Raw genomic sequence first — 18,533 nt, 5'->3', positions numbered from 1 at the left:
ACGAGGGGCTCCGCCGCTCGTGACAGCCGCCCTGCTTACAGGGCCGTCACACTCGCAAAGCTCCCAGCAGGGCAGGCGGCCACACAGGCAGAGAGAGACTCCTCGCCCCTGCTTACACGCAGGTCCCGTTGCCCAAAACACGCCTCCGTGGCCTGCCTTCAAGGAAGAAGGGGCAAGCCGGAGCTCTCCCTCAGCTCCTACGGCTTCGAGGCAGGACCTGTCCGCTGGTGCACAGGGCTCTCCTTCCGCTCCTGGGAAGCCTTGCTTGTCTATACTGCAGCGATTTTCAAGAGAAAGCAAAACAAGCTCGCACGCACACAGGCAGCCACCGGCACGCGCGCACCCACATACACGCACGCACTCGCACACCCCCCCCAGAAGGCCTTCCCAGAAGAGGAGGAGAACCCAGGGCAGCCAGCGTCAAAGGACCTGTCCTCTCGCCCACGAGCGGCAGGTCGAGCTCGGGCCTGCGCCCAGGCTGCACGGAGGCCGCGGCACTCCCCACGCCAAGGAGCTTTGCAGGGTGCAGGCAGGCAAATGCTGCCACGCACCCCTCTTTGCACGGGCTGCTCACGCTGGCCTCACTGCCAGCGGGCAGAAAGCCGCACATGCGGGCGGGCGGGCGGGCGGGCGGGCGCTAAGGGGCCCGGCCCTGCCCTGCTTACACGGCTGCGAGCGGGTTCCAGAGAGCTCCCTTTCCCCCTGGAGCGAGGAGAAAGCGACTCTCACCCTCCTTACAGGGTTGTCACTCTCCCCAGGCAGCACAAGGAGCAACAAAAAAGCAGCGCGCCAAAAAAAGCCCAAGACCCCGGCCCTGCTTACGGCCGGCGGGCGGGGGGCAGGGGCTGCGCCCGCCTCAAAGCCAAGGCCGCCATCCACAGGGCCGCGCGTGCCCTCGTGGGACCTGCGCCCTGACTGCAGGCCGGCCCCTCCTGTGCCCAGAGTGCCATCCGCAGCTCTTGCCCGTCTTCTCGGCCTTGCTCGCTCTTGACCCGCAGCTCCACACGACTCCTCTTCCGGCTTCCGGCTTCCGCACGAGCTGAAGGAGAACAGCACAAAGACCAGCTTTCGTGAACCACTTTGACTTTGACCAGCTTGAGTGCAGTGGCGTCCGCAGAGATGGGGGCCGCCCCGAGGTTGGCACTGTGGGTATACCTCGTTGCTGCCCGCACAGATGCCTCTCAGCAACTTCCCACCGAAACATGGCTGTCGGCGCTTCCGCGGCACCTCAGCAATTGCCCGCCTAACGTGGCAGGCAGTGCCTCAGCCGTGCCTCTGCAGCCTCTCAGTGGTTTCCCTCCCAAACGAGGCAGCTGTCACCTCCAAGGTGCCTCAGTGGCACCTCAGTGATTTCCCACCCAAAAGCATCAGCCGGCGCCTCCAAGGTGCCTCTGCGGCACCTCAGCGATTTCCCCCCCAAGCGCCTCAGCAGCACCTCCCAGGCGCCTCAGCGATTTCCCGCCCAAACGCGGCGGCCGGCGCCTCAGCGGCACCTCAGCGATTTCCCGCCCAAACGCGGCGGCCGGCGCCTCAGCGGCGCCTCAGCGATTTCCCACCCAAACGCGGCGGCCGGCGCCTCAGCGGCACCTCAGCGATTTCCCGCCCAAACGCGGCGGCCGGCGCCTCAGCGGCGCCTCAGCGATTTCCCGCCCAAACGCGGCGGCCGGCGCCTCAGCGATTTCCCGCCCAAACGCGGTGGCTGGCGCCTCAGCGATTTCCCTCCCAAATGCGGCGGCCGGCGCCTCAGCGGCGCCTCAGCGATTTCCCGCCCAAACGCGGCGGCCGGCGCCTCAGCGGCGCCTCAGCGATTTCCCGCCCAAACGCGGTGGCCGGCGCCTCAGCGATTTCCCTCCCAAATGCGGCGGCCGGCGCCTCAGCGGCGCCTCAGTGATTTCCCGCCCAAACGCGGCGGCCGGCGCCTCAGCAGCGCCTCAGCGATTTCCCTCCCAAATGCGGCGGCCGGCGCCTCAGCAGCGCCTCAGCGATTTCCCTCCCAAACGCGGCGGCCGGCGCCTCAGCAGCGCCTCAGCGATTTCCCTCCCAAACGCGGTGGCCGGCACCTCAGCGATTTCCTGCCCAACCCTCTACCCTGTCCCCGCTCAGTGTTTCCCGGTCAATCCTCTCTGCTGCCCACTCTCTCGTACCTCAGCATTTACCATCAAAACACAGCAGTTGTCAGCAATGAGGTACCTCAGCTCTTCCCACCCAAAGCCGTATGCCATCGCCCCTCCCTCTGCCTCATTTTTATCCCCAAATCACCCTGGTCCCTCTGCGCTGAGGGACCTTGGCCATTCCTGCTCAAACCTCTCTGCTGTCCCCTCTCAGGTACCTTGAAGTTTCCTACCCAAAACGTAGGTGCCGTGGTCACTTCCCATCCATTACCGTGGCAGGGTGCTAGCTGCAAATTCCCAGTTATTGTGAGGGAGGAGACTGGTGAGGAGGGACAGGAGCAGCAAGGAGATGCCCGTGAGCCGGGGTCTGCAGCGCCTCAGCTCTGAGGGAGGATGTGCTGGGGCTGCAAACCAAGCAGATGGAAAAAAATGCGGTTTTATTATCTGCGCTTATCTGATTTTTGCTATTGGCTCAGTTACAAAATGTGCTCTCAGAGAGATCCTTCCCCTAGCGGGATAAGTACAATTAAGTATTTCTCACACCTCACGAAGGAAGCAGAGTGTTTCAACCCATCAGGCTCTTCCCTTGGGGGAGTGCTGTGGCAAGACCCACCACCTGGAATGAAATAGCCTGGCTACACTGCAATCAAGGAAAAGTTTGCCATTGACTTTAGTACGTCCAGAAATAGCAGCAGTCACAAAAATAAGTGTCTTTGTGAAGTCAGAGCAAAACTTTAAATCCAGCCCATTAAGATTCCCTGGCCCTACTGCTCACGCACAGGCTGTTTAGCTCCCAACACAGGTCAGAACGACAGCAATAGAAATGAAGGAGTTTCCAGCTGTTACCCAGACCTGCTGGCTTTTTATGAGACTAGAACCGGCATTTATTTCTGACTAACTCTCAGGAAAGGCATTCTGCAAGCTTGGTTAAACGTTTATAATTCCTATAACAGACAATTCTCTTTTTACAGACCTTTACTACATACTAAAACTACTAAAGTACATGATCCAAACACAACATCAAAAGAAAACAAACAGAAACTAATCAGTATATTCCATTATGATGTAAAGCAATACCTCACACGTTACCGCAGTAGATAAAACCTAGTTATGCCATAGCAGATGAATGTCACCAAACTGTCATACTTGCTCGGTTTCTTTAGCTGAGTGCCCGGGGCCCAGTAATTGGTCACAGCTGGTAGCATTTTATGTTACACTGATCCCAGCAGCTGGAGCCCTGCCTTGGCCTTGGACAGGACTTTAATTAGCTGCGATAGTTTAGTTTTAATTACTGTTTAGGACTGATTTCTCTCTTTTGTCTTTTTGGTATTTTAAAGAATTATTGACAGCAGTCATCTTCGTCCCTCATTGTGAAAAGCAATGTGAATATTAAAGTTGCCATGCTAGAAAAGATAGACAGGTACCAAAAAGAAAACCTACCTTTCAGGAAGGTTGCTATTTTAATATTTAGGTTTGTGAGCATTTTTATAGCACAGGAGTTGATGTGAGGAGTTTACGGGTTAATGACAAGAAGGCTCAGTTTTGCTGCTCATAACCATACAATGTTACTTAGGCAAGCATTGCCAGGAAGACCTTTAAGAATGATGCAAACAATAAGACATTGTAGGACACAAACCTTGGGGTCCAGAAATAAATCCAGAGTAGGACTTTTTCCTATTTCTCTGTTTTACAGGCTTGCAAAATGATGAAATGCACAGTACCAGCCATCTAAACCCCAAACAAAGCACTGATTTTAAAAATCATGCTAGTTAAGACAGCCTGGAAGTATTGAAAAAGAACGGTAATGGCTCTATCATTATTGCAGAGGTATGGAAAGCATTTCCAGCCTTGAGTAATCCTTAGCATTTGAATCAACTTGTTATTTAGCTTAGGATTTGAAGTACGCTCAAGATATTTTAGCCTAAATGCTTCCTTTGAGAGAGAAACTGACTACAGCTGGCATTTCTGAGGACTCATCTTTCTGTTCCTAAATATATTAGTATACAGGAAAACCTCCAATCTTGCTATAGCTCCCATTTTGGTGGATAGAAAAGGGAACACTACTGTCTACAATGAAGTTACAAAGACCCATGCTTGGAATGAGTAAATGAAGCTCTTTAGAATGAATTAGCTGTTTTGTATTTTATTGACAGCTCTTTAGAGTCAGGAGTTAACAGCATAATGTTGGCAAAAGTTAGCATACCTTACAAAACCCAAATTCCTGCTGCAACCAAAACTCTAGCTTGCTTAACATAAATATTTTAGCAAAGTGGTGTTTTTGTATTTTAAATATATTTGAACTAAATAAGTCTTTTCTTTTTAAAGCAAACCGTTTATTAATAAATAGCATTGAACTACCAAACTGACATTTAGGAATTCACTGTCTGAAATATATATTTCCAGGCTACTATTCCGTCTGGGAGAATGTCAGTCAAGTTGCCAATCAAAAACCAGCCTCCTGCCAGAAAACATATCCAAATTATTGGCATTTCAGTGTAATTCTCTCTCATTATCCAATTATACTTTATTCAGAGAAAATCTTTCCTGATAATAGCATGTCATAGTCTGGTGAAAAGTTTACTGCTCTGACACACTTCCATTCTGTCAACGTTTTCACTAAAACTAGTAGCAAATATCGTAAAAACAAATTTTTAGAAAACACTTCTCTTTAAGAGATTTGTTAGCAAATGCAAGTAGTTCAGGGAGTTAATACAATACTATTAGGCTGAGCTTGTATTTTTCACTTTGGAAGCCAATTAAAATGATATTACTGACATTTGATTCAGCATTCCTTCTTTTTGAGACTAGCAGCTTTGTTTTGATGACTATTTCTTATATTATATCATTACAACAGAAATAAATAGAAATCACATTTTGTCATTGTCATATAGCTGAGAGATGGTCCATGTTTTCGTAATTTCTATTTGCTTTCATTCTGCCTAGTGTTCAGAAAACTCAAAGGAGGCCAAGGAAAATCGGTGATGCTTATATCAAAAAATAGGTTATTTTGTTTTTTTTTTAAATTCATCTAATCTTTTTGCTATGAAAGGAAATGTATCTGTGCATACCATACAACCCAAAGCAGCTTTTTTCAAGCATCATGTGGAAATCTAATAATCTTCTTCACTTACCAAGGTAAATGATACCACAAAGTTATATGTGTTCGATTAGTGTATATCCTTAATATTCATACATGGCACAGACCTGGTAAAGGTATCAAGCATATTCACATCAGCGTTTTGTTTCTGCCTTGGTTAAACAAGTAGTCAGAGAGGGTTCTCATGTCATATAGTTTATACAACAAAAGGCAATAGGACAAGCCCACTCTCCTGTTAGGTGATTTTCTATTATTGATGCCAGTCATTGTTACAAGCGTAACTGCATACTTTCTCCACAGAAGACTGACAAAGGTTTTGTGTGTCTTCTGTTAGTTCACAATCTTAGGATTCCCTTGATTTTGCTGGCTGCAGAGTTATGAAAGTATTTTCCTAACTGTTTCTCATGCTTCCTTGGGAGAAACAGCAGGTAGCCTCAAGCCAAGTTTCCGTAGCTTAAAGTGATAGTTTTGAGTGTCTTTTTTTCTTTGTTTATTGTTGATTGTTTATTCAGCATGTACAAGAAGCCTGCAAGATTGAAATAATTTAGCAGTAAGGATCAGTGGTGCCATATAGATATGACTAACTTCTATGATATAAACAAAACAAAAAGTAGAATGAAAACAGGGAGGATTTTTATTGAATTCACTAAAATGTAGTAAGGGGAAAGAAAGGTGCCTGTCTGTAACAGGAATTACAAGCTGTAATTGCACTTTTAAAGCAGTGGAAAATGAGAATGTTGTTTGCATGTATGAGGCACTTTTGGATTTTCTGTTTGTTTGGTTTTAAGATCAGTGCAGCTACTTCTAACGTACAGGTGTTGTTCTAAATAACCTTGGAACTAACAGATGAGAACAGCGAAATAATATATCCAGGGAGCAGGGCTTAAGATATGAAGCTTAAAAAGACTTCATTTCCAAATTCATTTTACTTATGTCCACTTAATTACTTCCAAATATCAAAAAAGTGCTCCATACAGACATTATTATGCTATTCCTGTGGTTTGTGTATCCTGACTGCAGTACTGATTTACAAAAATTACAAAGAAACATCATTTGAAACTTGAGATCATGTCTTCTCATTAAAAAGTCAATTTGCAGAAAAGGGTACTTCAGGTATTTGTAAGATATATTGTGTGGTCTCATTAAATATTAATTCCAGGCCTTGTTTTACATGCATAGTTATCCAACCTTGCCTGCAGACCAACGTCCTTCTTGAGATCCGGCTCTGTCTGTGGAAGAATTCACTGCGCAAGACAAGTCCCACCTAAGCATCAGCACGGCTGCACCAGTCAAAAATCAACTGGGTTCATTAAGATCTGCTATTTAAAACACTCTAAACTAGCTTGCTTATTTTGAGCAAATTAGGTTTGAACACATTTGTTGAAGCTGCTCCATTAGCAGATCTAAGCAAATGGTAACTTCCAGTAGATAGGTAGTGATAGGCGATTGTAGGCAACAGTTTACCACCAAGGCAACAGGCAGATGAAAAGGCATTCAAAGAGTAGCTACAAGTGGCAAAAAAGAACAAAAGCAGTCCTAAACGTACACGTGATTTATTCCCACCCCAGCTCCCAGAAAAGGCTTCTGCCAACATAGTTTTGGACAATGGGTACAATCTGAAAACAGGCTTCTCCCTTGTATGAAACGTACCTACATACAGAATTTGCTGAGTGGCCTATATAACTCTTAACTACTATAACTAAAGATGGAATATAGGTTGGTATTAGACTATAAAGCCTTTGAGATAAGATAAGTAGGAGGTTTGTTATATGAATTTCTTCTCTAGATTGATGGGGGTACCTGAACGCTGGGGAAGGAGATGGTTCATAATAAAAAAAATTGGGAAAAAAAGGACATCATTTCTAACACCAAGGCACCTTTTGATATATTCCTCTTACCTTCTCTCCTTTACTTATCCTTGTAGATCACAGGATCGTAGGAAAATTTTACTGCTGAAGTAGTGCTCCATTTTTTTTTTTTTTTACAGCACTCAACACAAGGATACCCTGATATTGCTAGAGCATTAAAGAGAAACAGAGAAGAATCAAAACAGTATGTGCAGCTCCCCCCTTACACAAATCTCCCCTGTTATATCAGGACAGGGCTGGCAAAAGAGAAGTAGTTTTTAATATATACAGTCCTAGACACATCCACTTTGAGGCAGATGAAAGAAAAAAGACTGAAGATACAGTTTCAAAAGATACAGTAAGTTAACACAACAGTTCAAAACCACCAAAAGAAGTCAAGCTCTTTTCTCCCCTCTTCCTTTCTTCTCAGCAGCATTTGTGTTCACATTCCTGCCCCTTTCCTGTGGAAGCTCTGGCGCTCTTCAGACTCCTGTGAGAGCCTATTCAACTCACTAAAAAACAGAAAATTAACTGAGAATAAACAAGCAAACAAAGGAAATGAAACCTCCCCCTTTTGGCAGCAGAAAGCCTCACGGGCTGCGAAACTGGGTCTGTAGCTTCACATTTGGTGTTTGTGTCACTTAAGCTGTTTTCACCTGGTTCCCAATTGACCCAACCCCTCACTCCCGTCCTGTGTTGTACCAGTACAATTGTTAGTAAAGCTGAACAGTGAAGTAGATTAAAGGACTATGCTGGCTAGAAAAAAAACCTCCCCCACTTTAACTTTTTATTTCAGATAGATGGGTTCTTTCATCCAGCTCACCTTGTAGCTGCATGAGCAGCTGAGCCAGCTCAACGCAGGGGCAACACAGAGGTGAGAAAGAGCAGGCTTTGTTTTAGTTGGATTGCAGCTGAGGAAATAAATGCAGAGATACAGCCTTAAAGAAATTAGGCAACGCTCAGTAATTGTTTGGCATAACAGAGCAAGAGTTGTGCAGGATAAGTAAGCGTGGAAAGAACAGCTGAAGTTTGAGAGAAAACTGTGCAATGGAAAACAATTCACAATGATATCACAAATATTTCTTCCTTCTTAACACAACACTGGAAAAGTTATGTCATAAGAGCAGGTTTTTAAATCTGAATGTTTAGTCTTCATCTCAGTGCTCTTGCATCCGTGATCACTGTAGGTAGAACTCAATGTTGCAATGATGTGGGAGAAATTCCTGGGTGGTTAATTCAGTGTATTAGACCTTCTGTTGGAAGTTGCTGCAAATCCTGAGCAAAGTCTAAGGCAGTGAGGTTTGGCTGCATTACCAGCATTGATCATGTTAACTTACCGTTTGTCTTCCTGTAAAGGAAGAACACAGATATGAGACACTGATGTAACAAATCCCTACTTTATTATGCTTCAGCCCTGAGCTTTTATCTCACCCAGAGCTGGCTGCCATTTATCTTAAAACGTCTGCACAGCGCATAACTCTCAGTAAGTGATTTTGCCCTCTGAGATACACGTTCACCTCTTCCCTAACCTCAGCACTTAGCTTGTGCATGGCTTGAAGTTGAGAAGGAGAACTGTGCTAAATTTTAACCCATGCCTGTCCACAAAAAACATAAAACCTAATGGTCTTACCATACTGGAAAAGTCCTTGTAAAACATATCTTGCATACAATAATGTTGCTCTCAGCTTCAGATATACTTCAGTGCTGGTATTCCCTTTTTGTTACAGATGAAGAAAAGCCCTTAGTTTTTAAGGTTTTCTTTCATTTAAAGGTGAAGAATGTTAGTTCAACTAATGAGTTGGCAAAAGCCTATTTTCACTTACAGTTCTAAACTTGTGTTCATTGGAGTTTCACATATCCCTGGAATACTATATAATCTATAATTCCTTCTTTCAGTTTCTGATTGGACTACAGCGTCCTACATCAACATTTTCCCCGTCTCCAATATATATGGATATATTTGATATTAATGAAATCTTTATCTGAAAAATATGCACTTATTAAGGAGTTTCATGCTTCAGTCTCAAAGCTCTTTGGCTTATGTACTTGGGAAATCAACCACATTTCTTTCACATAGTGATAAAGAGTATATTCCTTAACTTATTACAGAAGATGGGTCTTTCAATGTTTTACATAAAATGCGTTTGTAAAAAGCTAAAGTCTATCATCAAGAGTGTGGAATTTTAGGGGAAATTAACATACACCATGTAATTTAGAACAGCTTGAAATGAACCTACAGCATTTTATTTTACAGGTGTAAGTGTCATACAATTGTATTCTACATACCATTAAGTATATCAAATAAAAAAAACTCCTGATATGAAACAGTTTCAGCATCAGTGACAGTCCACATAAACACTCTTAGAATATGATCACGTTAAGTTGTTTAAAATATGGGGCATATGGAAATCATCAAAAATTGACATCAAACATAAAGCAGGCTTCTATGTGGAAAGAGCTGAACATACAATAGTTTTCAGTGTAGAATCAGCAACTTTCCTAGACTTTTTCCTATTCTCGACGTTCTGGCAAAATGCTTTTTCAAAATGTAATAGACATCCAAATAGGTTTTTAAAGTGTCATTAAATTTATCTCTCATCTTATAGAAACTAGCGTGGCTACTTTAAAAAGCAGAACGTAAGTAGGAAAACGCTGCAGTGTTTTTGTCAGATAAGAATCAGATTTAAAACTTGCGTCAGATTCAACAAAATATGTCAGCATGGAAAACCTATCATACGCATATCAGTAGACCCAAGCAGACCTTCAGCATTTTACTGTAACAGGGGCCACAATACCTAGTGAAAACATTTCCTTGGCAATGATGCATGTTTAACTTTCTACAGAAAATTAAATGAATTCATTTTCCATAAACAACAGTCTGAAATTTAAAAGATATCTGTGGATAATGATACTAGAAGAACAGATAATCCTTTATGGGCATACCTGTATTTCTTAGATACCATAGTAGAAAGATACTATTTGTATATTAAAAAAAAGTTTAAAGTGGTTAGGAACGTAACAGAAATTATAAACTCATCTAAATCGTCTGATGGACCTGACCAACAACGAGATAATTCCTTTGACGTACCTGTGGAAAATGTGCATTGTTGCATGACTTTTTTTTTTTCCTAATGGGAAAAGTGAGAGGAACATTTTTCCATTTTCTTGACAGCAACACTTAACAAAATTCTTAGCCAAGTTAAAGGGGAAGGCATTATTCATTTGAACTATCTTCAAGAAGAGAGAGGAAACCTGCTAGCCATAGTAATTTTCCTAGCCTATGGGAGTGACCTCTCCTGAATCCCTAACCAAATTTGCTCCCAGCTTCATTCAGCACAGAAATTGTTGTCACTAGGCTGAAGAGCCTTAGAAAGATAGAACTTCATGAGCACAAATGGTTTGCAATTTTCAGTCCTCAGCATTGCTATCACTTGCTAGCCTTCCCTCCCGTCCAACCATATCCTCCTTCACCCTGGTTTGCAGACTCAACCCAGGAAACTGCTCTGCTGGTCACTATCACTCCCACTGCTATTAATGGCCATAATGCAGCTGTGACCTGATCAGGGCAGGAAGTTTCCCCTTCCAGTCCTTCTCCAGCAGCAGCTCCCAGCTTCTGATCCATGCTCAGCAGAAGAGCAGAAGCTGAGAACTTTGACATTTACCTTCTCCTCTCAACCTTCCAGGGATTAAAATACTCTAAAATCCATCTGAGTGCAATGGCCTCTCTCTTGGCTCCTTTGGGAACCATCTGGCAATTACGCTAGCAACTATGTGCATCCTTCTTCTAGTATGTGGAGGGTGTGAATTAATTTCCCACCCTGGTTCCAACCCTCTAACCCTGCAGAAATGTCTGCACTAAGAATGTCCTTGCTCCTAGACAGAAAAGGTTAACTCCTTCCTTGCTGAGACTGCAACATTCAAAAACATGTTGAATTTAAGATACCTTCAGGTCAGTAAATGGGAGTGGAAGAAGGTTCAGAATTTAGGGTGGGCATTTAGTTTGATTTTTGGAATGAGAGAGTTCTTCAAAGTTAACTGTTGATACATAGAGTACCAAAGGACTACGTACTTCTTGTAATTTGTAAATCATGCAACAGTAAGGGAAGAAGGGTTTCCTTTATAGTTTGAGGGGAGAGGGTGATTTATGGAACAGGCCCCAGTGGTGTTTGCAAAGAAGTCCAGCCTTTGTTTCTTGTAAAATAAACTTCTGAAAGCACATTGGATCTCATCAGCTGATGCTCAGAGGCTTCCCATTACCTCCATTCATCTCATTCACAGAGCACTGGAGAAACTTCTCAGACAAGAAGCGTTTGAGGAAGACAAATGAACTCTCATGGAGCTAAACATTTGGATCATTAGAGGGACAGGGAATGACAAGAAAGTCAGTACCTCCAAGCATATGGGCATGTGCATATTTGTGGAAAACTCCTCTGAAACCTATTTGCTACTGGTTTCATTCCATGCAAGCTGAACTAGCAGGACTCACAAAGGGTTAGTTACAAATGTAAATCAGGTTCCAGAGACATCTAAATCCTTAAAAAGACAAAGACCCCAATCATTAAGGAAGACATCAAAAGCTAAAAAGCATTTTAGTTGAAGAGAGTCAGATAGTGTTCTGGGAATTAACAGAGTCTGGGAATTAACAGAGAGAATGCATAAGAGAGGTTTACAATGGGTTCTGCATGAAAATTCAAGGATTAAAGGCCTTTGAATTAACCTCTTTTCATCATAATGATGACAGGAATGTGGGCATCAGCATTTGCTTACATTTTACTGTGTGATTTTAAGTAGTAGAAGGATGAAAAGCCTGACTGATCTTCAGGGCCATCTAAGGTAAAATACACTTCTTGACTTTCCAAATCACTCCCAGAAATATCTGGAATGCATGAGAATATTTTGCAATTCAACTTATATTGAACAATTTTCACAGCAGTCACATGTTCTATTAATGGGAATTTCTTTGCAACAGACCTGCATTTAGGCCTAAATAGCCTCCTAGATCACTTAAATGTTGGCCCTCCTTTGCAATACATACACATGGTGAAACTAAACAAGAATGAATGCACTAAAAGTCAACTGGCAAACTCTAACATTTTTTTCTTTCTTTTTTTTTTTTTCTTAAGTAGTATCCTAAGAACATCCTGTGCTGTATCTTGCACTCATGGAGAAATTGACCACGCTGGGCAACGTGCTGCTCAGTGTTTAGATATCAGCTGAGGGGCTCTTAACAACACTACCTTTAAGAGTACCCAGTATTTCTCCTAATAATAGCCAGCTTTCCGTTTCCAGACTGTAAGGCCTTGAGCTGAAGTTTTTTAATATACTGAATATTTGCACAGGCTAACATATTAAGTATCAGTTGTTTGTGGTTTGGATTTTTGTTTTGTTTTGAGATACAGTCATTTCCAAGAGCTAAGTTAGGGAAGAATACTTATTCCACTCACATTGACAAAAAGAAAGCAATTCTTTCACTCAAAAGCTCTACCACTTTCATTTCTTGGAGGTTGCAGGGCAGGAATTTGACATTAAATTGTGAGGGATGCCACAGCATCTCAACATTGAACTAGATGATAGAGCAAGAGGTCTTTGGAATTTCAATTAGACCCACAAGATGGGTCTGGCTGTTAAATTCTCAACAGCTAGCGGAAACTTCCCTGCAACTGATACTCACGGACCACCATGAAACTAGATACAAACTGAAGGGAGGAAGCTAATGCCCCCGGTGTCCAGAAGTGTTGTTTTTTTAATCCAGCTACAAAAACTGGGCCTGCTGGGTAGACAGTGAGCAGAAGCAGCCAAGAAATAGGAAGAAGTTGGGTTAGAAAGCTGCAAGAAAGCTGAAACAGAGAGTTGCAAGGAGAATACTAAGACAGCAGTGAACAGGAGGAAAGCCTGTATCAGAAAGGAACCAGCAAGAAACATCAGATGGATTGTCTGAATCAGGATGCTGGTCAAAAGGCTCTGTGAGGCCCAGGGGGAGCAGAAAGTCAGGACAAAACTCTGGCAGGGGGGAGCAGAGAAACTAAGATCCTTTGTGAAGATCCTTGTGACTTTGTGAAGTCCCTGGGGAGATGAAGGCTGGCTCAGTGAGGGGACTAAGACTAACCATGTGGAATGGAGGAGACTGGTTATCTAGTGCTGGGAGGAGGAAGAGGCACTTCAAAGAAGGAAAAGCTCACAGAAGGAAATACTAGAATGAGCTGGGATTACAGACTAAGACCTGGAGACCAATGCCTGGTCAGGGAGACCGCGTCAGGCACAAAAAACAGAGGCACAGATTTCCCTATCTCAGTAGTGCAAAGAGAGGGCCATGAAAAGACATGCCGCCTGGGATAGAAACAGGTCCATATGGGGAAGAGACAGGTTCAATCTTCCCAATGGACCATATAGGATCACGTGATCTCTTCAGGTTACGCACTTCAAACCCTAGAAAATAACATGCTGATCTGTATTACAGGAATGTCAGGTTTTCTAAGTCAACCATTCAACGTTTGTGAAGTTCTAAAATTAGAGCTAACCCATTGTTTATCTGTGATGGTATGATATAGCCTTTAGTTATACAGTAACATGTTCTTTATTTTACCTGTTGGATCCTGAACCACTTAACTGCTCAGCACTTCCTTTCATCTTCCGCCTTCATCATGTGGTTGCACATTCACCAGCAGTTCCTGATGGGGCTAGACAGTCACCAGTGTCATAGCATTTCAATGGTGTCCTCACTATAGTAAGTACTCATAAGAGTTAAGTAAATTAATTTAACAAATTTATCTTCCCTGAGAAATCATTATCCTCATTTTACAGCCAGAGAGATCAGGCGCAGAAAGCTAAACCAAATCCACCAGAAATATACACTATCTGCAGGTTCCCACTTTGAGATACAAAGGTTTAGAGCCCTTCACATTTCTGTTGCATTTCATTCATTCAAAGCAGCTCACATGTGGTTGGTACCCCCGGAATCTGCTGTCTGTAATACCACTCAGCCCCAGGAAATGAGGAACACCATGTATAATTCTCTTTCCCAGCATCATATAAAAAAACTGCACAAGAGCAGGATCTAGTTCTCCAAAACAACTTTCTGCTGTCTTCAGTCTGATACTCCTCAGTAGTCCTCTACCTTCATTATTACCGATTAAACCTTTCAAACTCCGCAGGTGGTGAGGTGACAATTTGCAACTTTATTTCTAAGCATAGCTCTGACTCACTATTCAAGCACGGTCTAGCCTGGAAACTGGTGAAGCGGAAGTGCTGTGGGGATGGATGAGAACTTTGAGGAATCGGTTAAATATTGCTTGGCGAGACAAAATTCAGTTTTGTGAACAATCCTACTTCTGGCCTCTGAACATGTAGCTAAACTTAAATTCTGCTTATGTAGGCTTTGGTATGCAAGTTTGTGGGAATATCTCAGGCACACATTACTAAAATTTATCTTGAAGCTTAGAAATAAGTTTGTTGATGATGTCAAGGGCATATCATTACTACGTGCACCCACACACGATCTTTACTCAGGAGCTTGTTTTCACTGGATGAGAGACTAAAAGATGGAAAGGCTGAGACCTGATTTCATTACATTACCCTAAAAATGGTGTAACATCAGTTTTACAGTAGCATTAAAGCTGATGCAACACAACAGAGGGTGAGACCCATTTATTCTAAGGCAGTTTGGGCATCTAAGTGAAAGAATGTAGTAAATTCTGAGAAAGAGATTGATAAAAAAAAAAAACCTTTCATTTTCATTTTGTGGACCTAGAAAAAGGGTGATAGTTACCGTGCATAGTTATTTTCATATTCTCTATATACTTGATCCCTAAATTCCGGAGTTACAAGGATGACATACGCCAAGACTCACACTGCGAACACACTGAAAAGACTGAGTGCTACTCAAGAATTTATCAGTGTAAAGGAGGGGGTCTTTTCTCAAAGAAGCTTACAGATTTTCAGTAGTAAGTTAGTTCATAGAAATGAAGATGCCTGGCCTCTTATGTACAACTTTACAGATGGGAATTGCTGTATGAACTTTAACACAACATGTCACTGAAATACTATTTCTTTCACAGGAGTTTCCAAGACTGTGCATTATCCTCGTTTTGAAGACTTAAAATCTGAAGCCTGTGGTTATACTACCCACTGGTACACACTCCAGTCATCCCCTACTAGGTAGGCCTGCCCAAAGCAGAATAACTGCCAGTGTGAAATTCCTTCCAAGGTACTAAGCCATCTTGCAAGACAAGGCTCACTGAGGCCTTACGTAGGCATTTAGACCTGCACTGTGAATTAAGTGGTTAACTAGTTTTCTAGGCCCAAGTTAACACTGTAACAGAGGGCCCACTCAGCCCTGGGGTCTTTCCCCTATGTTTCACATACACATACAGGCTTGTAAATAGGAAATTACTAAAGGAGCACTATTCAGTCTCAGGATTTTCTACATCTCCATCTGCTCTATTTCATAACAGTAGAGGAGCTCTGCCTTAAAAAAAGCCACAATTCCTAACATAGTTTAGATACTTCTGTATCTATAGACACTTTTTCAGCATGACATGAAAATTGAGTTCTATTACACGTCTGGAAAGCTTCATTTAAGATAGCTCCAAATTTGGAACACAGTCTGAAACTCTTCAACAGTTAGGAAGCATGGGAAGAATCATGCACTAATTAATACAATGCTCAGGGGAAAGGGATTGAAATCCACAAGGTTACTGCTCAGCCGTGTGTACAAATACATTTTTCTCAAGAACCCTAAAGGGAACAAAGGATTATTTTTTCAGAAAGATACAGAACAAGAACATACTGAGAATCAGGGTTTTTTAAAGTCAAATCAGCCTTGCTGCTGATCTCAGTGTTAGTAGTGACACTGAGGATGATGCACTTACAATTTTCTAAAAACACGACTTTGGGGTTTTCCTTGTTAATACTGTGGTGTGGTGACCATTCAGGAATCCATCTTAAGCATACGGCTCCCGTTGTTTATCATTGGTAAAGGATACTGTATTTCAGGGATGTTTACATTTTGTTTTCCTTCCTCCATTCATTCATTCCATTGCCTTTCTAAAAATCTGCAATGCACACAACTGAAGAAAATGCTAGCCATGTCTCATGTACAACAAAAAAGTCGTCACCAGAGCCTGCATTTACCAGTATTCCAACACCACTATCTGAACTGAATAACAATCCAATAGCCAGTACTTGGTTAACAGGCTAGGGAGGGAATAAAAATTCCTCCTCCAAGGATCACAGAAGGGTTTGTTAAGATATTTACTGCAGAACACATAACTATTGTACTGTGATATAGATGAAGAAAAGTAAATTTTCTCAAGTTACACAGCAGCATAGCCAGAGAGCTGGGAGAGAACTTCAAGGTTCTGACTTCAGTCTCTTAGCTCCTTAGAGTATCAGGACTGCTATGTGAATAGAAATTATCCACTGGTATGCTTTGTATCTTTTTCCACATGAGTGAAGGGAAACAAGAGTTTCCCTTTCATGCACAGCTGGATTTAAGCTTCCACAGCTGTATTACTTCCCCAGTGTATAATGTTCATTTGTTCATTCATTGTTACTATCTCATTGACTTACCTTCTTAATTTATAGCATAAATCCTTCAAGGTACAGATTTTGGCATCTTACACTGCACATTGTTGCCATTCTGTAACCAGATAATAGCAGAGACAGCTCCCCAAAGCTGGGGACCCTTGCAGTTTACTTCTTGACAGGAGGCACTGGATTTGCTAAGGGTGTAACTCACAGTAGATATATTTCATCAGATCACCAATATTACACTCAACTGATCTTTTCTCAAGCTTGATACACTAGAATCTTATTAAAAAAACTGATTCCAGTTGAGTCACATTGTATAGTCTTGCTGTTTGATATCTTATCCTATCTTTAAAAATGCTGACTTTTTCCCTTTCATTTTGGAATTCCCCTTTCACACACTGGTGATCTAGATTTTGCAGCCTTCACTCTCCTCAGAGCAAAGACACTGTGAAAACACGAGGCCCTTAGCCTTATCTAGTATTTCTACTGGCACAGTCTCTCTCTGCAAAGCTTAGTGAAAATGAATTATGCTATTCTCATTAGCACTAATACAGAAGTTGTGTTTACCATATAAACTCCGCTTATTATAGGCTTTAATAGAAAGAAAACTGCATTGAAATAATAATACAACACACAGACTGAAATTAAGCTTGGTTACTTTTATGATATTGCTAACATGTCCAAAGCCTTCTGTGCATATTTATTAAAACTATTAGTCAACCCCACCAGAAACTACAGACGCTGCTTGTGAACAGCAACTTGAGTGTTTATTCCTCCTGCCTTCTCATCTGTTAAGTTGTAATAGGAAAAGTTGCCTTCTGATAAGCAACATGTCAGACTAATTATCCACAGAGATTTTAAAGTGCATATTTGCCTTCTGGAATAGTTTCATTCAGATGTGGGAAAGGCATGGTTTTAATCAATCCTTCTATACATCCTATGACACTGAAACACACGTGTATGTGAAGGTGCGTGCATCACAGTAGAAGAACCACATCATACACAATTAACAAGCTACTGTCACATACATTTTTGTTTGTGCTTTTTCTGTGTAATTTTAGTACCATCTCCAAACACATTTCAGTTCTGAAAGTGAATAGAAAGTCTTTGCATATTCAAATGTAAAAACTAAATACTCCTAATCACTACCGATCACTTGTTCCATTGCTACAAAGATTTTTATAAAAGACTGAGCATGACCCTCAGTTGCACATACAAAGGGAAAATTAAAAGCTATATACTGCCCCTGTACTATTATAGAAGAGCTCGGGGAACACAGGTGAAAAGAGCTTTCCTTCCAGCATATGGATGGCCATTTAAAGGCACTCACCATCAAAGGCCATACTGGAAGCTTTAGTGCAGCCCATACTGGAGCACAATACCACCTCTCTACAGACCTCCAAGGTCTTTTTTCCTGAAGCAAGTGGTAGCATCCCAACATAGCCTGGCTCTATTAGCTGGGTATTGAAAAATGGACCTGCGTATAAACTGCAGTCACTTACTAACACTACACATAATAGTGCAGGATTAAAAAAAATAATAATAAAAAAAAATCACTGCTCTTCTTACCCAATTAGACCTGAGTTCAGATTTTGTTATCACTGATTTGAATAGAAACACGTTTGCCTCTACACAGCAGTCCTTCAGTATAGATATCCTCCTTTATCAAACTCAGATCTGGAGAGCTAAATGAAACAATTCAATGCACAACTGATTCATGTGGATTTCCAATCAAGTGAGTTTGTTGGAAAACTGTCCATTTAATGACCACAGCCAGGCGAACATGCTCCCCACCCAAGAATATTACTGCCCAGTCAACTGAGAGTGCTCTCAAGTGATTACTGCCAAGATCTTTCTCTCACAGAGGCAAACACTTATCAACAAGTTCCCCCCTTACCTCTGCAATTGTTCTCTCAGATGAGTACAGAGATAGGTAACCAATTCTCCGGC

This window comes from Struthio camelus, chromosome 6 (assembly GCF_040807025.1).
Source record: "Struthio camelus isolate bStrCam1 chromosome 6, bStrCam1.hap1, whole genome shotgun sequence".
NCBI classification, from domain to species: Eukaryota; Metazoa; Chordata; class Aves; order Struthioniformes; family Struthionidae; genus Struthio; species Struthio camelus.
This window is presented reverse-complemented; position numbering follows the sequence as displayed.